Here is a 21,917-nt window from a genome sequence, read left to right as displayed (position 1 = left end):
ATCTCTTCATGATTAGTCGGCCGCCTTCACCTATTATATCTGCCCCCACCGCGGTGGCTAAGGCACTCGACTGCTGACCCGCCGGTCGCGGCATCGATCCCCGGCCGCGGCAGCAGCGTTTTCGACAGAGGCGAAAATGTTTCAGGCCCGAGTGCTTAGATTTAGGTGCACATGCGAAATCCCCACGTGGTCGAAATTTCTGGAAACCTCCACTACGGCGTCTCTCATAGAGCTGTTTTGGGTCATTTTGGTTGAAATACTTCGAGGTTATAGTTTCCTAAAACTTGAGGGAACGATCTTTCAGCCACCATGGTAACGATGGGTATACGGTGCACAAATTTGGCTAGCCTTCACGCTCGTGGCATAGAACGTACTTGTGGCTTTGCTTATTGCTCTGTTTCGGTTTTGTTTCCAATGAAAGGACGGACCGTCATGAACTTCGTGACCCGATTTGAATCGGTGAGACTAATCAGGTCGTGGTGGTGAAGCGTTACTGCTAAAGTTTTTTCTTTATCCGCCGTATTATGTTCTTTTCGTGGTATAATATAACATAATAAATATTCGTTTGCGTTCTTTTCTCACTATCATCAATTTTATTTCTTTCCTACTTTCTTTTTTTCATTTCTTTCTTTCTTTCAGTGATATTACAGAAAATGGAGCGAAGGTAAAAGGCTAAACGCCTAACAAAGGGCCTTTGCTCCAGATGCAGTGAGGCAGGCAGGCCGTCGTAATCATTTTGCAGTATACAAATCAAAGATACAAAAATATACAAATACAAATTAGAAAATACAAAAGGTACATGTGCAAATACTGTAACACATACAGCAATAACAAAATAATATTTCTAGTGTGCAAATATGTACACAACAATCGTAATGCTATACATACCAATTAGGCTGTACTTGCGATTTCTCATCGCTATTGCAAAAAATATACAAAAAATAACAAAATACACAGGGATGCTTGGGGGAAAAGAACACAGGAAAATAAAAAAAAAACATCAGATACTACCTCGCTGCTATTTTTTTGTAACGTACACTGATACGAACGGTTGGTGTCTAAAGGCCCGACCACACACGTGCGTTTCAGCGCGTGGTTTCTTGACTCAGCGCTGGGCTACGTCGAGCTTCAAGAAGCCGTCTGCTTTTTCCAGGAGTGGAGGCACCGCCGCTTCTACGTGCTACGCTGGCGCGCTGCAACGCATATACGTGGCTAGGCCTAAGCTCCCGATGCCGGCGTGTCGCTCCACTGCTGTCTTTTGTGGACATGCACCTGACAGCCAACGCTGACGCCTCCTTGTCGCTTGGCTCGTTCGTGCAGACGAATGGGCCTTTCAGGTACGATGGCGCTGACGGGCAAGCGAGGGCAGGCGCTCCAGACGTTAAGCCAATCTGCTCGGCTTAGGTGCGTCAAACAGGACATGATACGACGACAAGGCGGACTTTCAACTGAAATCGGACTGCGTGTCTCTGGGTGCAATCGAAGCCTCCTGTATCTCATTGACCATTAGCAGCAATAGGCATGTCCCAGTAATAAACACTGGACCATCACTGCGTGATTTGCGCCTCCCTAGGTTTTTTTCTTCCGCAATGCTGCCGCCAGTGTAAACGTTAGCACCCGCAGCTTCACATCTACAGATGCTTCCCTTTAGCGGGAAGCGGTGTAATTTTATTTGACATCGTCCTATACATATTGTACATCTCGAGACTTTCGGTACCATTCGTGTTCATGACTTTTTTTTTTTGCGAAAATGTGCTAATAAGAAATACAATGATTCAGTGTGTTACAGTGCACTCACTTATTTAGAAGAGCTCATGTAACAGCTGCTCTTGTCCACATTAAAGTGTGGGAGGCTGTTAATAAAATAAATTGTGAGCGCCAGGATGTTAAGAAGCGGAGGGTCTTTGGCAAGGTTCATTATCACGAATGGTGAACATCAATAACATCTCAGCGGAGCATACCAAATCTTCAGAATAAGGTATTCCGGATGCGCAGCCATGCTTGCTGTTCAGAAAAAAATTACACTATGTGCAGACCGTAAATTATGCCTTACGAATGACCATGTGACTATTCGGTCAGCGAAGAAGCGGCATTTTTCCCTCGCATTTAAATTCACCCTATTCTCTTTAGAAAAAGTGGGCAACGATTTATTGTACTATGTATACTCTACTATGGGAGAGCACAAATCCGTTCAGTGGGCCTCACACATGACGAGGCCCTGTTGAAAAAGGATACTCGTTAACGACGTGTGGTTCTATATTACAGAAGGCAAAGTATGATGTGTTTAAAAGAAAAAAAATGGCAGCATATCCACGGGGTGAATGATGGAGAGTGGGGTGAAGCATCCGTCCGTCCATTTGTTCTTGCTTCCGTCCGTCCATGTGTGCGTCTGTGTGACCGTCCGTGCGTCCATCCGCCCGTCCGCGCGTGCGTCTGTTCGTGCGTTCACACGTCCATCCGTGCGTCTTTCCCTGCGTTCGTCCATGCATCCGCCCCTCCGACCGTCCAATCGTCCATCCGTCCGTGCAGCCATCCGTGCGTCCGTCCATACATCTGTCTGTGTGTCCGTTCGTCCATCTATTCAACACTCCAAGTACCACCATCTCGCATCTTTTCATCATATATTCCCCATATAGAAGCACCGCCATTCAGCGGACATTCCAAGGACTTAACGAGAGGTGGCACTTGTACACTTTCTTACGGCTTGCGCTTCGTGTCTACTTCCCACCTTTAACCACCTTGAGTTCATGGTATATACTAGCTCACTGTATTCATGGTACTGCTGCCCAACGCTCGCTAAACCTTTCTAAAACCAACGAGGTTACGCCCAGCGAGTATAACGTAGCAACCCTTTCTTGTCAGATAATGCTCAATGTACATGCCAATCGCTGCTAATGAGGAATGAGAGACAGGAGAATTCGGCTTTTAGTTAACGCGCACGCTGCGAATTTTCATTTTTCAACAGCGCACAGGAGAAATCTCTCACTTGCACCACCTTGCAGTTCAAAGCGTAACACGTGTTACGTACTTCGACGAGGCACGAACGGATACTGCTTTAAGGAGCTTCGCCCATAAAAAAATGGTGAACAATTTAGGGTACCTGGTACTCTACTATGGGAGATCATGACAAAACCACGAAACTCCACGTTCTTTTAACGAAGTGTGTATAGAAAAAGTGGGTAACGATTCAGAGTACCTGAGAGTACTAGGTACTCTACTAATGGAGAGCCCTAAAACAACGTATGAACTTTCACGTCCTGATTTAGAAAAAGTTTATTTACAGCATGTACAGAACACAAAGGCTTCATACCATTCCAGCAACAGGGCACATACACGTCTGCACATCTATATTTCACGACTAACATCACTACGTCACAGTGAAGACATTTGCTCTAATATACATGATTATGTTCGCATACATGTACACAAAAATTCAATGTGATATCACGATACATGGGTATAACGATACAATAGATCCAAATAAAACACAATTTGTAACAAATGAAATCGTATATAACAACTCAACGGGCGCTGCTTAGCACCAAGTCGGTCGAAAAATGAGTTGTATCCTTTCGTGTTCCACCTTCACGAAAGGGCACGACCAATGCCGCAGAAACTCTTGCTCCCCGAGGAAGAAAAGCTCTTCGGAGAGGAACGCGAGGATCTCTCGTCTCATTCTCCCCAGTATCGGCCACAAAGCACGCCGGCGGCAATTGGCAGCTACGACCTCACATCGGTTTCTCCAAAGGCTGAAAAGCCCCGCAACTATTAAGAGAGCGGAGAAGCGGCTACGCGGAAATCGGCCGTTGGACACGAAAGTTCGCACACCCTGTCCCCGAAAACCAGCATTAACCGCACGCCAAAAAAGGCGGGAAACCACACATTCAAACGTCGCATGTCGATTGGTCTCTACCATGACGCAGTTGGGGCAAGTGGAAGTGCGAACCACCTGCCATCGCTGCAACCGATCTCGCGTGGGGAGCAAGCCCCAGCCCAGCCTCCAGACAAAGTCTCTGAGATGCCCTGGCAACACTGCGGCAGTTATTGGTTTCCAAGCGCGGTTCAATACAGATTGACGATGCTGGGGCACCAGGGGCCGTAGAAGGGCGGCCATTGTGTCCACCACTTTAGAATCGGCCACCTCTATCTCTGGGCACGTAGCTTCCAAACGTCGGTGAAATGCCAGAAGGGCTCGATACAAAGGTGGTAATTCAGTTGATTGGGGACCTTTGTTTCTTTGGCTATCCGGCAAGAAGACACGTAGTGATGGCCCCAGATGGTAGCGAGCCAGTGTCTGAGCGGGTATGTCATCATTGCTTAGTATTCGCAATAGAGTGCGGAGGCACAATGTAGAAGCCGCGACGGAAACGTCGGGGAATGCAAAACCGCCTTGATCTCGCGGTTGAGCTAACGCTGGACGCGATAACAATTCTGTGCCACCAGACCAAAAAAATGAACTGATGCAGCTTTGCACTTTCCTGCAGACGTGGAGCGGTGGTTTAACAGAATGGCAAAGGTACCAAAATTTTCCTAGGTACACCGTTTGAGTTAAGTATCGGCGTTCCAAGAGGGGGAATTCGAAGTGCCTGGCTGCTTTTATATCATTTAGAAGAGTTTGTACAACGGATGACCAGATGCTATCCTGTATACCAAATACAGTGAAAGTAACTCCGAGTATTGAAATCTCAGGAAACCACTGTAAAGGCGACGTGATGTTGATGCGACCGCTGGGGTTGCCAATGAAAAAATACTGGCTTTTAGAAAAGTTTAACCTTGCACCGGAGATAATACCGAAATCATGGAATGTATCAAGAGCATGCTGCAGCGACTGTTCATTATGTACATATAGAGTGATATCATCTGCATATGCAGCGACTTTTACTTGAGTGTTACCGGGTAGAGGTAAGCCACGAATCTGCGGGTGATGTTCAACGGCCCTTAAGAAGGGCTCTAATGCAAGGATAAATAACACTGGGGAGAGGGGACACCCTTGACGGACCCCACGCGTGACTCTAAATGCGTGACTCTCACGGGAATCTAAGTAAAGGGTACTTTCTAAATTAGTGTACATCGCGTTGATAAGGTCAATGAACTTATCCGGGAATCCGTATGCATGTAAAACATTTAGTATGTAGCCATGTTCTATGAAATCAAAAGCTTTCTCTTGATCTAATGAAACCAACAGTCCTTGCGCACATCGGCTAATGGTGTATTGAATGATGTCGCGCGTTAACCACGTATGGGCGTGTATTTCTCGGCCCGGAACAGAACAGACCTGGTGGGGAGCGATTAATGTTGCAAGAAATGGACTGATTCGGCGCACCAAAATGTTAGCCAAGAGCTTGTAATCTACATTGAGCAGGGTAATAGGACGCCAATCTTCTGGTCGCGTAGACATTGGGTCTTTCTTGGGAACTAGTGTTATACGGCCTTTGTGGAAAGAAGTTGGAAGTGTAATATCTTGGAAACACTTGCGAATGACGCGTGACATAGTTGGACCAATGATAGGCCAGAACTGTACATAAAACTCTGCAGGTAGTCCGTCAGGCCCTGGGGCCGATCCCTTTTTCATTGCGTCTAATGCACCTTTGATTTCGTCATCGGATGGCGGTGATAGGAGGACGTCATTTGACATGTTGGAATCATGAGGTAAATCTGTTAGCAGAGGATGCGAAGAAACGGATCCTGGGTAACAGACATTAGCACCAGATTTAGCTATTGACTCAAAGTGTTGAGTGAATTCCTGAAAGTCGCGCGTTCCCGCAGCAGCTGGGGTGATAGAGTTCAGCGAGTGGGCAGGCGAGCCTGGTGGACGAAGTAGAGCTCTGCGTGCATACCTTAGCACCTCAGGGTGCGCACAGGGTGCACGTCTACAGCGCCAAGCGGCAGCCGAGAGTGAAGAAGCGCGCATAATACGCTGGTACCGTTCAACGAGCTCCTCTTGCCATGCCCGCATTACAGTGGAAGGACTGGGATCTCGATTGGCAATGCGTATCTTCTGGATTAACAATGACGCATCTTTCGACATACGGGTGCAAAGTCCTCTGCCCGACGCACTGCAATGATGCCGCCACTGTTCTTTGAGGCGATCCCAATCAGCTACATCGGCCCCAATAAGCGATGCGCGTAACGCTCGGGATAATTTCTCCGTAGCCTGAGAGTCCTGGAGGACGCGGCAATCGAGACGCCATGGTCTGTGAACCGTCGGCGTCCCCACTGGCAGGCGGAGAGATAACATGACCGGCCGATGGTCGCTAATGTACACCGGTGTCGGTGGCAATGACATTACCCCGGTGTCGTGAACGTAGGTAATGAGATTGGGGGATGCATACACGCGATCAATTCGGCTGCTCGACGCTGCTCGACGCCAAGTATAGGCATAATTACTGCCATGCACAATTTGATGAATGTCACTCAATGCCAATTGCTGCACTAGACGTTCGAGTTCTCTGGCATTCCAGTTTGACCGGCCGCGACCCGGACCTCGAACGTCTGCGCGTGAGTCTAAGACACAATTGAAATCCCCTAAAAGTACCACATGTCGGGAATTTAAAAGAAACGCATCAAGAGATTGGAAGAACGCGTTTGAGTTCTCGCGTGCCGCTGGGGCATACACGGCAACAAATCTTATTCTTAACGAAAAAAAGGTGCAGTCGAACGCCAGCACGCGTCCGAAGGCATCGAAGGAAACATGATGGTCACGTAAAAGACCTCGGTTAAAAATAACGACTCCGACGCCAGTCGACTGCGTGCTGGCGTACGAAAAGAAACAATCAAAATTGAACGCGCGCTTGAAAGCGAGTACATCAGAAAGCTTGAAAAAATTTGTTTCTTGCAGGAACAGCAAATCACAGTGCACTGAACGTGCAAAAGCCAATACCTCAGCCTGTTTTTGTGGATTTCGGAAACCTTGAACGTTAAAAGTAATAATTTTTAGAGTAAGAGCCATGGGGAAAATGAAAACATAGTATAGAATCACGCAAATGCAGGGGTACCTTTATCAGGTGCGGGAGCCAATGCCCCGCAAGTGGCTGAGTCATTTTTTCCGACCAGGCGATCCACCGGAAGCTCGGGGCCTCCGGGATCGCGTCGAAGTCCGCAGGGGACTTCTGTCTCTGGTGGGGGCTTCCAAGTCACGAGTAGTTATCCGGTGGCGTTTGGTGTCCGGGTTTTTGAGCGAGGATGGTACAAAGACGTCTCCACTGTCCTGGCTTAAGTCACTGGCGCTGGTGTCTTCGTCAATTTGTAGGGGCGCCTCACTCGCGGTGCTGTTGGAGTCCTCGTTAATGCAGGCGTCGTCGTCTTGAGATGTAGACTCCTCGATGACACCTGAACTTGTTGTCGACAGAGCAGCAACGCGAGGAGCCTCAGATGCAATATTCCCATCCGAGACGCCGTCCTCACGAGGCGCTTCGTCAGACGAGGGCTTGGCCTGCGATTCCTCAGAAATGACCACGGGACGCGGGGAACTTAAGTTTTCAGTACCTGGAGGGAGTACCAGGCCCGGAATCGTTGGGGACGCAGTGGGCGTCTGGTGCAGCGTTGCGATTGGCACACCTTGGTCGTGGTCGGTTACCGCGGCTCGCGTTGACGAATCGTCGCACTTGTTCTTAGATGGCATTCCTGGTTGAAGTGGAGGGAAATCCTTGGATGCCGCCTCGGAATACGATGGCCTGATGGTGCAGGCCACGGTGGCATGCGGGTCCCCACAACGGCGACACGGCAGCGAGCAGCCTTTCCCGTCGTGGCCATAAACGCCGCACCTTCCACAAAACGGAGCTGTGCAATTCATGCGGAAGTGCCCGCTGTCTCCACATCGACGGCACACTCGCTGGATCCCTTTATAGTCACAGGTTACTCGATGGCCCGCGACCTTGAGGTAGTTGGGCACCGGTGACGAAGCCTTCATTTCCATGCGGACGTATCGCGTCCCAGTGGTCACGGTTGGGCGCGATCCCATGAGTCCTCTGGTGATGTGCAGCACCTTCCCGTAGGGAGAGAGTGCTTGTGCGAGGACTTCGCTGGGTACGCGGCACGGCAGGAACAGTACGGTCACTTGGGTCACTTGGGGTCCCAGGGGTACGATGGCGACGCGCTCTCCTCGGATGATGAGGTGCGACGCGTCTACGATTTGGGCCAGTGCGGCCTCACTGTTGACGGTAACTTGGTAGTTCCGGCCTCCAAAGTGCTGAACGCAGTATACTTCTTCGATTCCTACTATTGAAGACGTCGCGTCAACGACGTCTTCGGGACTAGTCCCCTCGGGGACGACTACGTCGAAGGCTAGCGCCTTCTTCGGGGGCTGGCTTGCCATGACGGGCGTCCGCCAGCCCAGAGACGCCGTGAGACGTCCTGAAAGGAACGTGTTGCCAGTTGTGTAGAATTCAAAAATCAGTCGGCAATTTCAGTTGTGAACTTATTGTAGACACACCATGCAGTGTTGTCTAGCTACACTCTGTGCATCTTATGCTCGAGAGTGACTAAATGAAAACGCCATGCATGCTTATTGTTTCTTAAGCGCTACTTTTTTACCAAGCACCGAACCTTTATGTGCAAAGTCGATCTCACTTTACACTGTTACTATTGCTGCGGGAACGCTTGATCACAAGAAGACCTTCTCGTTTTTGAAAAACCAGGTGGTGTTGCTACGCTTATCACGCCTTAAAAGGGCCGTGAAACACTTTTTTGAGTAACCATAAACTTAATGCACGAGAAAAGCGTATTGCCTCACAAATTCAACGCCGCAAAAATTCTAACAATCCGTCCAGTGCGAGCGGAGTTACAAAGATTTGTCACACGCTGCAATCGCATTTATCTCTTCTCTCGTCCTGACGAAAGCGCTGGAAGCTAAGCAGGGTGGAGGGGATGGGAGGGGCAAACAAAAAACGTCACGCGCGCCTTGTCACCTTGAGCACTTCTTTTTTTTTTCTTTGAATACGTGACTTTTCAGTGCGATCGTGCGCGCACGCGTGTACAAGTGACGGCTTCCCGCGGCTATCTCTGTAACGACCCAGCGCGCCATGTTCAAGTAAGCCAATGGCTGATAGATGGCCTTACTACGAGTGATTTATGGGCTTAGTGCGTGCTTTGTCGAGAGAAGATAAAGCAATTTTTGACTGACTTTGATCATTTATTGTGAATTCCAGGCAACGTGCTGCGCTATATTGGCTCGTGTGTTGTGTGGAGCCTTTACTACCAATCGGCAGCATTTTCTGACTATGCTCAAAAAATGATGCAGGGATCCTTTAACAGCCTATACTTCCAAAATTGTATATGTGAAGAAGAGTTCCACCACCTCCACGAATGGAATCGTGAAGAAAAGCAAATGCATTGCGTAGCGTCCATAACGGCGTTTCGCACGTGAGAAACCAGCGTTTGGAGAATAATGTTTTCTTTTTTTTAGCCCGTGCTGCCAATTGCACCGTTCGCCGCACAATGCGTTTATCTGTCGCGAGAACCGTGGTATGCGTTTCGAGCTCTTTTAATTAGCATGCGCTATTAAAAATACTATGAAGTGAACAAAGCAAGCAACGTTCTCGGGTTGGCGTTGGCGTTTAACAGCGGCGTCTCGAGCACACATTTCCGGACGTTTTTGAGAGCACCCAGCCAGCGAACGGTCGAGAGTGAGTCGCGAGCGGACGGGAAAGAGTGGCACAGGGAAGAGAGAGAGCGAGCAGCGAGAGGAGTGGCTAAGCACTGTGCTTACCCTCTCTTATACTCTCTCGCACCACATGCTGCGGTTGCTAAGGGTGAGGATAAGCGCGCGCGCCCGCAGCTGTTGCTGCAGGAGAGGGAATGAGAGCTGAAAGTGAGAGTGGTGCCGTGGACACCGCGGACAACGCCGGATGCCTCACATATCCCGACTAAGAAATGCATTCGCATTTAAGACCATAGACCCGGTGCTCATTGTTCAGTTGGTTCAAATTGTTGCCACTGCAGTGCAACTTTTTGTTCAAATTCGCCATGTTAAAACCCGCGAAGTCTTTCTTTGAACCAGATGACAACACATAGCGAATTAAATTTTCATCTTCCATGTCACCATGTTCATTTACCACAATTTTCAAGTTGGCCATTCCATCGTGCGTGAAGCCATAGATGCGTGCAAAGAACAGCATGACGTTAGATCATCTACCAAATTTATAAAACACGTTGGATAAAGTAACCCATACATATTGGCGTGAATTCGCACCTTTCGCAAGCGAAGCTCCAGGATCGCTTGTATAGTCTGTCCATCCGCAACGCTAGCAGACGATTCCGTGCGCGCGAAAGGCGCCACCGGTACATACATAGGTATAACGAGTTTCCGGTCGACCGAGGCGCCACAACTGCAGCATCCGGGCAACGGAGGCCGAAATAATAACCAAAAGAAGCGACCGAAAGAAGACGAAAAAAATACCGCTTCGTCTGCAGCAGCGGCGGCGGCCGGAGAGAGGGGACCGCGGTTTATCGATCTGGTTCGTCACTGGGGCAGGCTACTGGGCCGCGACCCCTGAACCAGCTGCGACAGCCCACCGGTGAGTCACAACAAAACATCTTGGCGCACATCTTCCTTAACCGAGCTGCCGACGTACTGCTGCAATCTTAAAAGGCTCGACGTTGCGGCGCGCGTTCTAGCAGACGACTCTCGCGCGGCGAGCCGCCATCGCCGCGGCCATTGCTTCTCTCGTAGCCAGCCGCCCCTGTCAGTCAGCCGTCCGGGAAATTCGAACCGCCTCCCGCATTCGCAGACGCCCGCGAACGACGCAGAAATGTTCCGTGCATCGCAACGGCACTTCGTGGGATCGTGTCGTTTGCGGGAACGCGACTTCTGTTCCCATAAACTCGACTTGCTCGAGGAGTCGGTCGGATTTTCTCCACCTGTTGTTTTTAATATTTTGTGCTTCTAACCCGCCCTTCACATCTCGCGTTTTCCCCGCTAGCCGCTCGCTGGCGGAACAGCTGTTCGTGCATACCGCGGTTGAATTCGACGCCGCGCCGCTGTCTGCTCGGAACGCGATATGCTATTCATACCTCGTTGTTCTGTAGGCGTCTGTGGTGACACAATGCATTGCGTTGCTCGCCCAAGAATTCGTGTTCGGTGTCATTATCCACCTTAGTAGAAACAGGCTTTGTTTTGCCAATAATGGTCAACTTGCAATTTGATGGATGGCGTTTATTCTGCGACAGTCTTTGGGACAAGAGCTCTGAAACCAAGCTTCTGAAACAGCAACGAATAAAAAAAAAACTGTGACGTCGAAGTTCTCGTGCTTGCTTGTTTTCCTCTTATGAAATTACTCGAAGACTCAGTATTTGACTGATTTATGGAAAACGACTTCAAGTTTCAATGCGACTTGTTTGTTTTTTATTCATGTTCCCTTCCTTGCTTTGCGTATTCTGTAGTGGAGTGGCGTGAATCACGGCATGGCAGGGGGCCCTAACCTTACTGTTGCGCGCGCTGTGAAGGACACCCCTCTCTAGTGATCCCCCCCTCGGAAGTTGTCTTTCAAACACATGTCTCAATCGCTTGACAGATGCGTACTGCGCGTTCAACATTTTACGTACCTGCTTTCCTTTTAGCGTGTACCGAGCTTCCAATACCACTCAGCTGTGTCAGATAACGAAAATCGCAGCTTGATAGGTTTTAGAGAAGACCCAGTAGAAGAAAACAATCACGCAATTTTGGAATCACTAGGACGTCTTGAAATAGGGGCCCCAAAAGGCCCAAAAGAAATAGTCGAAGCCACTGCGCATGCGCAAAACTCGAAGCTCGTTTTTGTTTTGCGTTGGAGACGCTATTTCTCGAATTTAGCGGGAGCCACGAAGCCTGCCCCAATAGCTTTGCGTCAGAAAAACGCGACGGCAGCCACTCAAGTGACATGACCGAGAATCGGGTGAGAGTCCAAAGCGCCGCAGAGCATATTCGAAAACCCTTTGCTCCTGCTTGATACAAAACGTGCATACGCAAAGGGCTTTGGAACCGCAAACTTTTGGGGTCTGTGTTTGAAAAGGTCCTAATTTTCATTTTGAATTACATTCCGTGGTAGGATTTTATTTTTTCCTATGAGTACAAATCAAACGAGCATTTCTCTTAGCAATCTTTGAGTTACTGCTGTAATCACATTTGCCGAGTACCGACTACGCCATAACTAATCATAATTTTTGTATAGTAGGCCAGCATTCACTATATGCTATCGTTCATCAGTCTTCGGAGAAGCGTGGTATCCGCTACACACTTGTTAGGAATATTGTGCAATATTTTAACACAGTAGCTGACGACGATGAAGAATTATGGCTGAAGTGGGTATGCACCACAGTTGATAGGTGAACAAAAACAAGCTTTTGTAATGGGTTGGATTATTGAACGAGCCACTCTTTATACACAATTCACATTGTGTGACACCATGGTTGTTCCTTCGAAGTTCTAAAACGCTTTATTACTCATATTAACGTGATTCCTTTCCCGACATCAAGCCTGCCTAAGGCCAGTGTTGAAAAGAGTTTCAAGCGCTGGCTTGGCTCTGTAGTAGAATACTCGGCTGGCACGCAGTGGACCCGGGATCGAATTTCATTGTGTTCTTGGTGTTTTTATTTACGGAGTATTTTTTATTTCTTGTGATATCTGTTACGGACACCGGCGGCAGCGGCGGACAACTGCGGTGCCGCACGTGACCTGTGTTCTGATCGTATAATAGCTTTCGCTGTAAAAAAAAAAAATACTCGTCACAAGTTGGCACAGTGTAATCACGAGGCTATACAGGTACGAGCCTTAGTTGAAGCGTCTGCAGACGAGGTTTATGCCCTTGCCTTTAAAGCTATCGTTCCCACGCGTGTAAGTGATCAATGGCGATTTCACTGGCCTTTCTTATCTGATAGAACGTGATCTGTAAGATTGCAGTCGCTGACTGCATTCTCTGCTGTTTTGTTTTATTTTGCTGTGTCTCTCCACCTCATCAGAACGTATTTGGCACCCGTCTTTGCTGTTATTGTTGTTGTTGCGCTAATGAAAATTCTACTGAGAGTAGTTTGGAAACGCTAGAACACCGATATTAGGTGTCAGGAGAGAGGCACAGCTTTAGCAGGCAAGGAGAAGCAATAGGAAACTCGTGGCATGGTGTCGGCGAAATGCCACTCGCGACGACTATCTGCGAGGAAGCTTTTTTTCTCTTTTTTAACATGCGCAAAGTTTAGTTCGCTGCTTACAACACAGGGAAGATCAACAACATGTAACATTACTATACCGACCTCCACCAGCCGTGTTTACTTATTCAACTGGTTCACAGCTTTGTATCCGACGTTGCAAGACCGCTTAAAGTGGCATACTAAGTCAGCGCGAGTGATGGCTTCCCATGTTTTTCGTGAATATGCACGAAATTAAAGCTAAAAGGTAGCCTTCTTTTCAATTAAGAAGTTGTTTTTTACACGCGATGGCGCCGATTGTTGAAAGATCGCTGAAGTCAACCAATGAATTCATCGAGACAATCCGTGTTTAGTTTCCGTCATTACTTTCGGCATCTTAGGTTTATTTGTAGCCGAGAAAATGAAGATGGAAAGGATAGCTTTCAAATTTCGCGCCGTCAAATCGGTGCACAGATGTCAGTGCGACTTCATGAATTTCAGTTTTCTTTTTTCATATACTTTGGACACATTGGCGGGACAGTATTTATTCCCCGAACTCGCACACGCAGTTCCTGGCCCCCACAGAGAACATCGTTCTTTACCGCCGATTGATGACTATATATACTTCCAGTAGCACCGCCAAAGACTTCGCAAGAAGCTGAGGCTGCTACCTCGAAGTGACGTTGCCACCTGAATTTTATTTTTATTTTGTAGCTTGTGTTGTGGCTGAGCAAGCATCGTCTTAAAGCATATATTTCTAACAGCGCGACTTACCGCGGACAGATCGGAGCACGTACGAACACAAACAGCTATCTACACGTTCATTTGCGCTGATCAAAGCGAGCATGATAAACCAACTAGCCGCCAACGTACCTTGTGGTTTTCATGTTGTGTATGGATAATTTACTGTTATATACGAGAACACCAGGTGATCGAAATTTCCGGATACTTCCGATGTGACGTCGCCCCTAATAACGTGATCCTGCATGGGACGCTAAACCGCAGCAATTGTTCTCATTGTTGAGGATCGTCTTTCTCCGTAGTGTCCCTTCAACCGCTTTTCCCTTACGGTGATCACGCGTGTCTCTCGAGGTAGTAGCGGAATCCAACTCTGATGAGCGAGTCGCATACGGCCTTGTAGTTCACTGAATTCGCTGATTGGAACTATTTTGCCACCGGGCACACGAAATTCATGAAATTCAAATGCTGCAGCACTTCGCTCTGAGCGTCATGTACGCAGCTGTAAAGTGTTTAGTCGCTTAAATGCACCACAGAATTTCCATCACATAACAGTAACTTCTTCCCGTGTTCTGGGAGGCAGAGGAAACTAATATGCTTTGATTCTGCTATTGCATGGGCATCACTTGCTGTATTTTGTACTGTCTGGACGGTGAACTTCTTCAAACAATGGATAACACAACGAGGAGGCATGTTTTAATGGAAGATGCAACTAAAACATCGTTAATTAGTAGCGGTGTAATGTGCGGAGCGCTAAGCTTATCGAGTTGGTCGTATGATGGCACTTGTGCGCAGACGGAATGAACATGGAAAGGGTGGTAAACATGATGGTTAAGATACCCTTCATCAATGGCTCACGATTCCTTCTTCCCCCCCCCCCCCCAAAAAAAAAATGGTCATCCACCCAGAGACGGATAACTCAAAAGTATTGGTTCACTGTCAATTGTGCCACTTGTGCGTATATTGCGTCATCATTGAGAAATTTCGGAATACTCGAAATGACTTAAAAAGTATATACGAATCTGGCAGCGAGATTGTCTGAGTCAAATAAGTTTTCCCACAGTGGAGCAGACATCTCTGTGGTAGTAACCTTAAAGTGGAGGCTCCCAAATACAGAATACTCAAAATGTAGAAGATCTAATCTGATTCGGTTTAACGATCCTTTCATGGTGTTTTCATGACTGTAGGAGCGTTGTGATCTGTAACAGTTTTCTATTGGCAACACTCCACTTACTAACTCCCTCATACGGCGCCTATATGTCTGGTATCATCATTGTGGTAATCAGGATTATTCGAATACAAATATATATATTTTTAATTTCACTCGGGGGTGCTGCTGAAGTGAAGGAGATGTGAAAAAACAAATGATGACTCCTTTAGTAGGCGTCGAGGCCACATAAATCTCTAAAAACCACGTCTCGCAGTGAGAATGATAGTTTTCGTTGAAACTGGTATTTCAGCAGCCCATGAACGGTGGAATAAAATGGCATAAAGTTGACAGCCATGGGACAACGGTGCGGTGGAATTCGACAGAGAGTTGTCCTGCTTACTTTCTGTTGCTTACGAGTTCGTGTAGCTGTGTTGTTTACAACTCGCCGGCTTTCAAAAAAAAAAAAAAAACATCGATCATTGATTCAGAAGGCATTCAGTGTCGACATCGTGTGTGTGAGCTCGTACGTTTGCAGTTATCAGGGTGAAAAACCGTGGGCTGTTTTCATGGCCTTGATACGCTTTTCAGTGTTCTGAAAGCTATGGCTGTATATTCATCAGTTAAGAACTTCCGCTATCCGTATATAAACAAAGATGCCAGGTGACATTTATAGCTGAAATGTTGTGTTGAAAGCAGGTTAGGAGTCATCGGTACATTGAAACACTTGAAACACAAGTAAATGCCTCCTCTAGCCTTGTTTTACTTTGTATTTAGCTGCGTTCACTTAGGCATACTATAACTTAGGTCTATAGCCACAAGTTTAAACTACACTTCTTGCTTTAAAATTATAAAATTGCTATTGTTCCAGCGGATGTTCTTTTGGTCATTGTTGCATTTCAAGTGCCCTTTTTCAAACGCCAAGTGCGAGGTCATTGTTACCGGCTGAAAAAGACAGCTTGCAAAATGTCAAAAACACCATGGGGCTATGCCGCAACACGTAATAGGAAGCAATGCTCTCGAACAGGCTTACTGGAAGGTAACTTGCATTACTGAAAGAAGGAAAAACAAGGAAGAAAGATGTGGTAGTGCCGCGATATTTCTAATAGTTCGATGCCTTTCCTTTTTCTTATCAATTGGTAAAAAAATGCCTCAAGGACCCTCTGCTTACAGGGGAGTGCTTATTTAGAGTTACCTGTAATTAGCCACATAAACGTCAGTCTCTCGAGCTTGTATTTTTTATGGCAAGGCGCTTGTACACCGCGTACATATAGGGCTTGTATTGCGCTTGCAAACCCCGTACATATTTTTATTTTTGTCCGCAAAGTGGTACTCCTCAATCAATATTATAGCCTTCGTACTGAAAGCGTGATTGGCTCGAAGAAACTATCAGTGGTTTATGAAAACGTTTACGTGGTTTTAGGAAAACATTTTTATGTGAGCCTAACAACGACCCTGTTCATACGGCATGAAATAGCAGCTTCTCCAACAGGATGTTTACGGATGCTGAAGGTCGTGGTTTACCTTCGAAGAACGGAAATGTAACAAAATGTTTCCAGGAAGAAGCGCTAATCAAACACAGCGGTCACGATTTTATTCTATAGACTCCGGTAACAATCCCTGCTCCACAAGAGGCCCGAAATGTGACCAACGAGCGTCTTCGCTTTATGTCATACATTCAGAGGGCATTCAGTGTATAGTATTTAAACCGTAAAGTTTAAGCCCAGTGTCCAAGAGTACCCGTGCACCTACATTATAAGGCCAGGATATGTCGGATCTCGCAATCGTCACCTTCGGTCCATAAATGTTGGCCTCGCGTACAAAGCTTTAGTCGTGGTGTTTATAGAGCACGCGCAAGCCGCCGGGACGATGTTATTTTTACGCACAGCCTTATTCACACCCTTGAACAAATGAAGCCTCAGTTGCGCACCTCTTTTTAATGTGTGTTACAATTTACAATCCTTTCTGAGCATAACTGCTATCGTTGTTACTGAGCTAGAAGTACTAATTACAAATAGTGCCAATCAGTAACACAATCAGTATACCAGTTGAAATCAGTCTTAGGTTTAGTTAATTCATTCATGGTCAAAACTGTGAGTTAAAATAATTCATTATCTACCAATACTGTAAGAATGTATAGGGGGTGAAGGGGGCAGGGCATGAATGTTTGTTTGATAGCTTTCTTCTGTTTCAGCCGTGAATCTCTGCCTCGTTGGCACTGGCAGTTCTGTTTGTTTGCTTGTTTGTTTTTCTTAAACGTCAGGCGTCCAGCGAAAATGAAAGAAATATATGTGATGACAACCTCCTCTACACGTACAAATTCGCGGCTAATTTTAATAAAATTATCAATGAGGTTGAAACATGGTCTCACTACGTTATCACGCTGCTACAACCTACAACTCATGCTTCAATTTTGTTTGCAGAATATTTCTAGTTTTCTTGTTTTTCTTAGAAACAACAGCAGTAGAGATGATGCATCTCTTTTAACAGACTAGCAATGCCGGCATCGCTAAATGTGTTATCTCCGCAATGGACTAATCGAATAATTACGATAACGTAACTGTAGTAGTGTTTTATGCTGCTCTTTCAATTGCATTTTAACGAAAAAGATCAGTCTTTAAGACGGGCGACACATTCACTTCGTTCGGCTTTTTTTTTTCTTACTTGTCATCGACATCGAACGAAGCAGCGAATCACTTTATACGTGTTCTTTGCCAAGGTGCAAAAATAAGAGATGCGGGAATGGTTATAGACAGAATATGCTTGTCGAAATATCAGTGGGTCGTATGCGCGTGGCGAATGCGGAGCAGCTGTCGCTCATTCCTCGCATAAGTCGGTGAACTCCGTAAATTAAACAAAAAATGAGACAGAAAGCACCAAAGTGCAACCTCGTTCCTCTTGCTATTGCTTATTTAAATGACGTCAACAGGCTCGTTGCACTTCAAACGTGACTTTTATGATGCTGCACATTCTCGAAAATGCTGCACCCCCTTCTCCTACATTTTTCGATGTTGTTGTTTTTTCTTCAGATATGTGACGCTCGTTATCTTTATAGATGCAAGATATGTGCGTAGCTAGATACAGTTGATGTGTTCCGTTTCTCGCAAATTTAACAAAGGAATATTTACAATAATGTATCTATATGCACTCAGCACATTTTATGAGTTTTGTAGCATTATAAGCAATGATGCAGTAGCATATCTCTTGAGAAAATGGTAACGCGCAGTACGAGGACATATCCTGTATGCTTCCGACATGTTGCGATTTTGCCCGTCCCTTTGCTTCTTATAAATGGCGGTCCAGTATGTATATTATATGCAGGGGGGTTTCAGCTAACTTTCACCAAGCGTACTTTTTAAAATTTCGTGCACTACAAAGAAATGCGAAGCCGTTTCATTTTGTCGTGAATTAAACAATTTCACGCTGCCGAAAGAAGCATTAGAAGTTTCCCGTTGAGTATTCTTTCATTCAAGGTAACATTTTAGAGGTAATTTAACGTTTAATATTTTCCAGCCTTACACAACTTTTGTAGTGAAGGTTTTCCGTAAAGGTACTAATTAGGAAGTTAATTAGTTACCCATATTGGCGGATTTGAAAAGACATTCAGGCGAGCTGCGTACGCCTCAGAACAATACTGCGCCAATTAGACTCGCGTGGTTCATGTTTGCTTTTTCAACACTAAGCTTTATGAACACCTTGTTGTAAGTGTCCCATATGAGGCCGTACTGTACCATCTCTCTCCTTCCCGCCCTGCACGTAAGGTCATCGTGTTTGCCAGTACTGATTAGAAATGTTCGTACTGCCGTCTATAAACCGACTTGGGAACTCGAATGCATATTTGTCGCTTCCCGGTGACGTCCTGCTCCAAACATAAAGGACGCATCCTAGCGGAAAGAAGGAATCCTTCGATCGGAAAATCAACGGCTTCGTAAACAGGAAGTAGAGCCCTACAAGTTGCGTGAAACATCAAGAAAGTAATCTAGGGCATCAGTACGAGGCATGGAGTACACTTCCCGTATACATAATCATTTTCGTGGATGTTTATGAACATCTGATTGTTTTACTGCGTTACATTTAATTTTTTTCCGCTTCGCATTACTTAAGGCAGAATCAGCATTAGTTTGAAGGCACATATGCCTTTATATACCTGGAAACGTACACCTGTTATTTGTTGAAACCAAACTCAATACAGGAATTACCGTTGCATGTGCTGGTTACAGCTGTTACACTTTCCGTCTCATCACACTGTTAATAATAATAATAATAATAATAATAATAATAATAATAATAATAATAATAATAATAATAATAATAATAATAATAATTTTGAAATCTGTGTATATGAATTAGAGAAAAACATATGCTTTACGAATGGGAAAGAATCTGCCACTTGCAGCAACGTACGACGCACTGCAGAGAAGTCAGTGCTTATCACGTAAACCGCGCTTTACCCTGTTCTAGTGAATGGGCAGAGCACTTTAGATCAACAGACGTTTGGGCAATGCGACAGCCTATAGCGCGCGTGCGTCTGACACATTCCAGCGTACCTTTTATCATCGCTACATCGCACGCCTCCGCGTGAGGAAGCGTTCTGTACAGTAGCGCAAAATGTCGAGAAACATGACGGCCTGTTTGTCTCATATATTTCATGCGTATTGCGACGCCGAAAGACGTGACGTGGCAGCAGGATGTGTGCAAGCGTGCAGTGGAATGCACGATATGCAAACGTTCCGCCTTTGACACTCAAAGGGGTTACGCCGTCATTTGTGTAACCACCCAGACACACACATCAGGCTATGTATATATATATATATATATATATATATATATATATATATATATATATATATATATATATATATATATATATATATATATATATATATAGAGAGAGAGAGAGAGAGAGAAATGATTTCTTCTCGGCAGTCATTCTGTGTTCAAAACTGAAAGTTGTAAGAAACGGCTAGACAATGACAGGTGTGCACACCACGACCCCTTCTCGCGTATACTGTATACCTGTCTCGCGTAAATATAATTCGAGCGTACTTAGAGGACGTTTGTTCCGCAGAAATTCCCGGCATCTGTGGTGGCTTTCTTGGTTGTGAACTAAAGTCGGAGATATGTGCAAAGAAATAATAATAAAGATTTGTTCGGTGTGAATGGGAATCGAACCAAAGCTTTCTGTTTTACAGCCATGTCTTCTATCGTGGTAACAGCGTGTAATAGTTGTTGGAATTTGGCGTCCCGAAATAACTATATATGTGATTACGAAAGACGCCGTAGCGAAGAGTTTCAGAAATTTTAACCCAGCTGGCGTTTTTTTTTTTTTTTTGTGCACCTGAATCTGAGAGCAGGCACCCGTGACAGGTGCGTACTTGAAACTGAGTCGTAGAAGAAATAAAGTGCTGTATGAACGTTGTGTTGTGGAAAGTGTCTCCTTAACGCGTGTCATATTGCGCATCACAATCATATAGAATCACACCGGGCGTCAAAACGTGTGAATTGCTCAACGAGTGGGTGGTTTAAAGCTGCCCACTCCTTGCAAGATGTGCCGCTGCGCCGTTTCTTATGGACGCGTAGAGGGTCGTTTTCAAAAGGGAAAATTGTGCTATAGTGTGAACATGCAGCTGCACTCGCAGTTGACATTCGGGATAGTTCGAAACGGCCAATTTTCTGCACGCCCAAATCTTTCTCTGCGGCAATGGTTGGAGGCGGTGTGCACAAAGCCCTATTATGTTGTCGTGTTTTACTCTTGAACTCGATGCTTGCACAAGCCTCGTTCAACTTTAAAGGGCGAAGCTTCTCAGGACCCAGCCTTGTCCTCCAGTGTGGTCACTGTATAAAATCGTTGCTGTAATCGAAATATATTGGACAAAAAAATAACTTTTCCAATTGACTTCAACGTAGACACAGGCTAATTGTGAGGTAAGAAATCGCGGCTTCCGATGAAAATAACCTTTTGAAAATGATGAGTTCATGAGTTTGAAAACGATGAGTTGATCTATACTAAAATTTGTTCTCGAGAAAGTGAGTACAGCACAAAGGCAGGCGTCTAACACTATATGGCCCGACAAATCACTCGTATTAAAATGGTATGTCGCCATCGGAACGATGGTGGGTTCGAGTATTACCTTGAGAATTAATATGTATTATGTATGTCACTGCCACGGCATTCTGCTCTCCAATAACAGAGTTCCAAGTAATTTAAATCGTTAAACACTTCTTTCTAAACACTTTCGAACTATCTCCTCCCCTCATGCAATTTTTCTGAATTCTCATTGAATTGCCTCTGGCGTCTGAAAGGGGAAGTGAATTTACATTTCTATAGACACTTCATGTCGCTCAACTTAGAACATACGGCGCAACGCTCGAGTAACGTGCAGTAACTCATCTATATGATACCCAGTGCTTCACCCGCTCCTCACGATTCACTTGGTGGAGATGCGCGATTTTTTTTCTCTTTTATTGCGTTAGCAATTATGTAGACGCTCTCAGCTGGATTTCGCCGCCTTAGTCGGCGTGGGCGTTGATTTCATGCACCGTATATGTACACGTATTAATATATATGAAACCACAAGAAAGAAGAAAATCCAGACAAGATTCCGGCGCGCGCAAAATCGAACGTGGGATTTCCGCGTCATGAACGCGAGGCGTTAACCACTGAGCAACCGAGGGATACCTCGTACGCGTTGAAACGGCAAGCTATTTATATCTGCCACTTACTGCTGTTGGCGGGCATCTCGGGGGGATAACTATCGTGTTTTCAGCATTATCAGCAAGATGGCGCAACGCGCACGGCGGCTCTCATCTCTCATGCGTACTTTGGCCTGCGTAGAGAATAAGGGGGTGTATGCTCGACCGCGCGCTATTATCTTGCAGTGGGGAGAATCATACGTCTTGACTAGCCTTTAGGTTTCCTCGGAACTATTCTGTTGTA

At 46.0% G+C, this 21,917-nt stretch overlaps 1 protein-coding gene across 6 annotated transcripts in view; it reads left to right on the top strand.

The window, feature by feature from the left end:
- The window catches only part of LOC119174263 (prestin), a 269,359-nt gene that overhangs the window by 169,136 nt on the left and 78,306 nt on the right, over positions 1-21,917 (top strand). The window contains exon 1 of one of the 6 annotated variants that reach the window (XM_075883094.1): positions 10,376-10,514. The exons of the other annotated variants lie outside the window; for them this stretch is intronic. The gene's annotated coding sequence lies outside the window, so the exon portion shown is untranslated. Of the gene's footprint in view, positions 1-10,375; positions 10,515-21,917 lie in introns of those variants that run through there. 6 annotated transcript variants of the gene reach the window in all.

The sequence above is a fragment of the Rhipicephalus microplus genome, unplaced genomic scaffold, assembly GCF_043290135.1.
Source record: "Rhipicephalus microplus isolate Deutch F79 unplaced genomic scaffold, USDA_Rmic scaffold_15, whole genome shotgun sequence".
Lineage (NCBI taxonomy): Eukaryota > Metazoa > Arthropoda > Arachnida > Ixodida > Ixodidae > Rhipicephalus > Rhipicephalus microplus.
The sequence above is the reverse complement of the archived record's forward strand: the minus strand, read 5'-3'. Positions and strand labels throughout refer to the sequence as shown.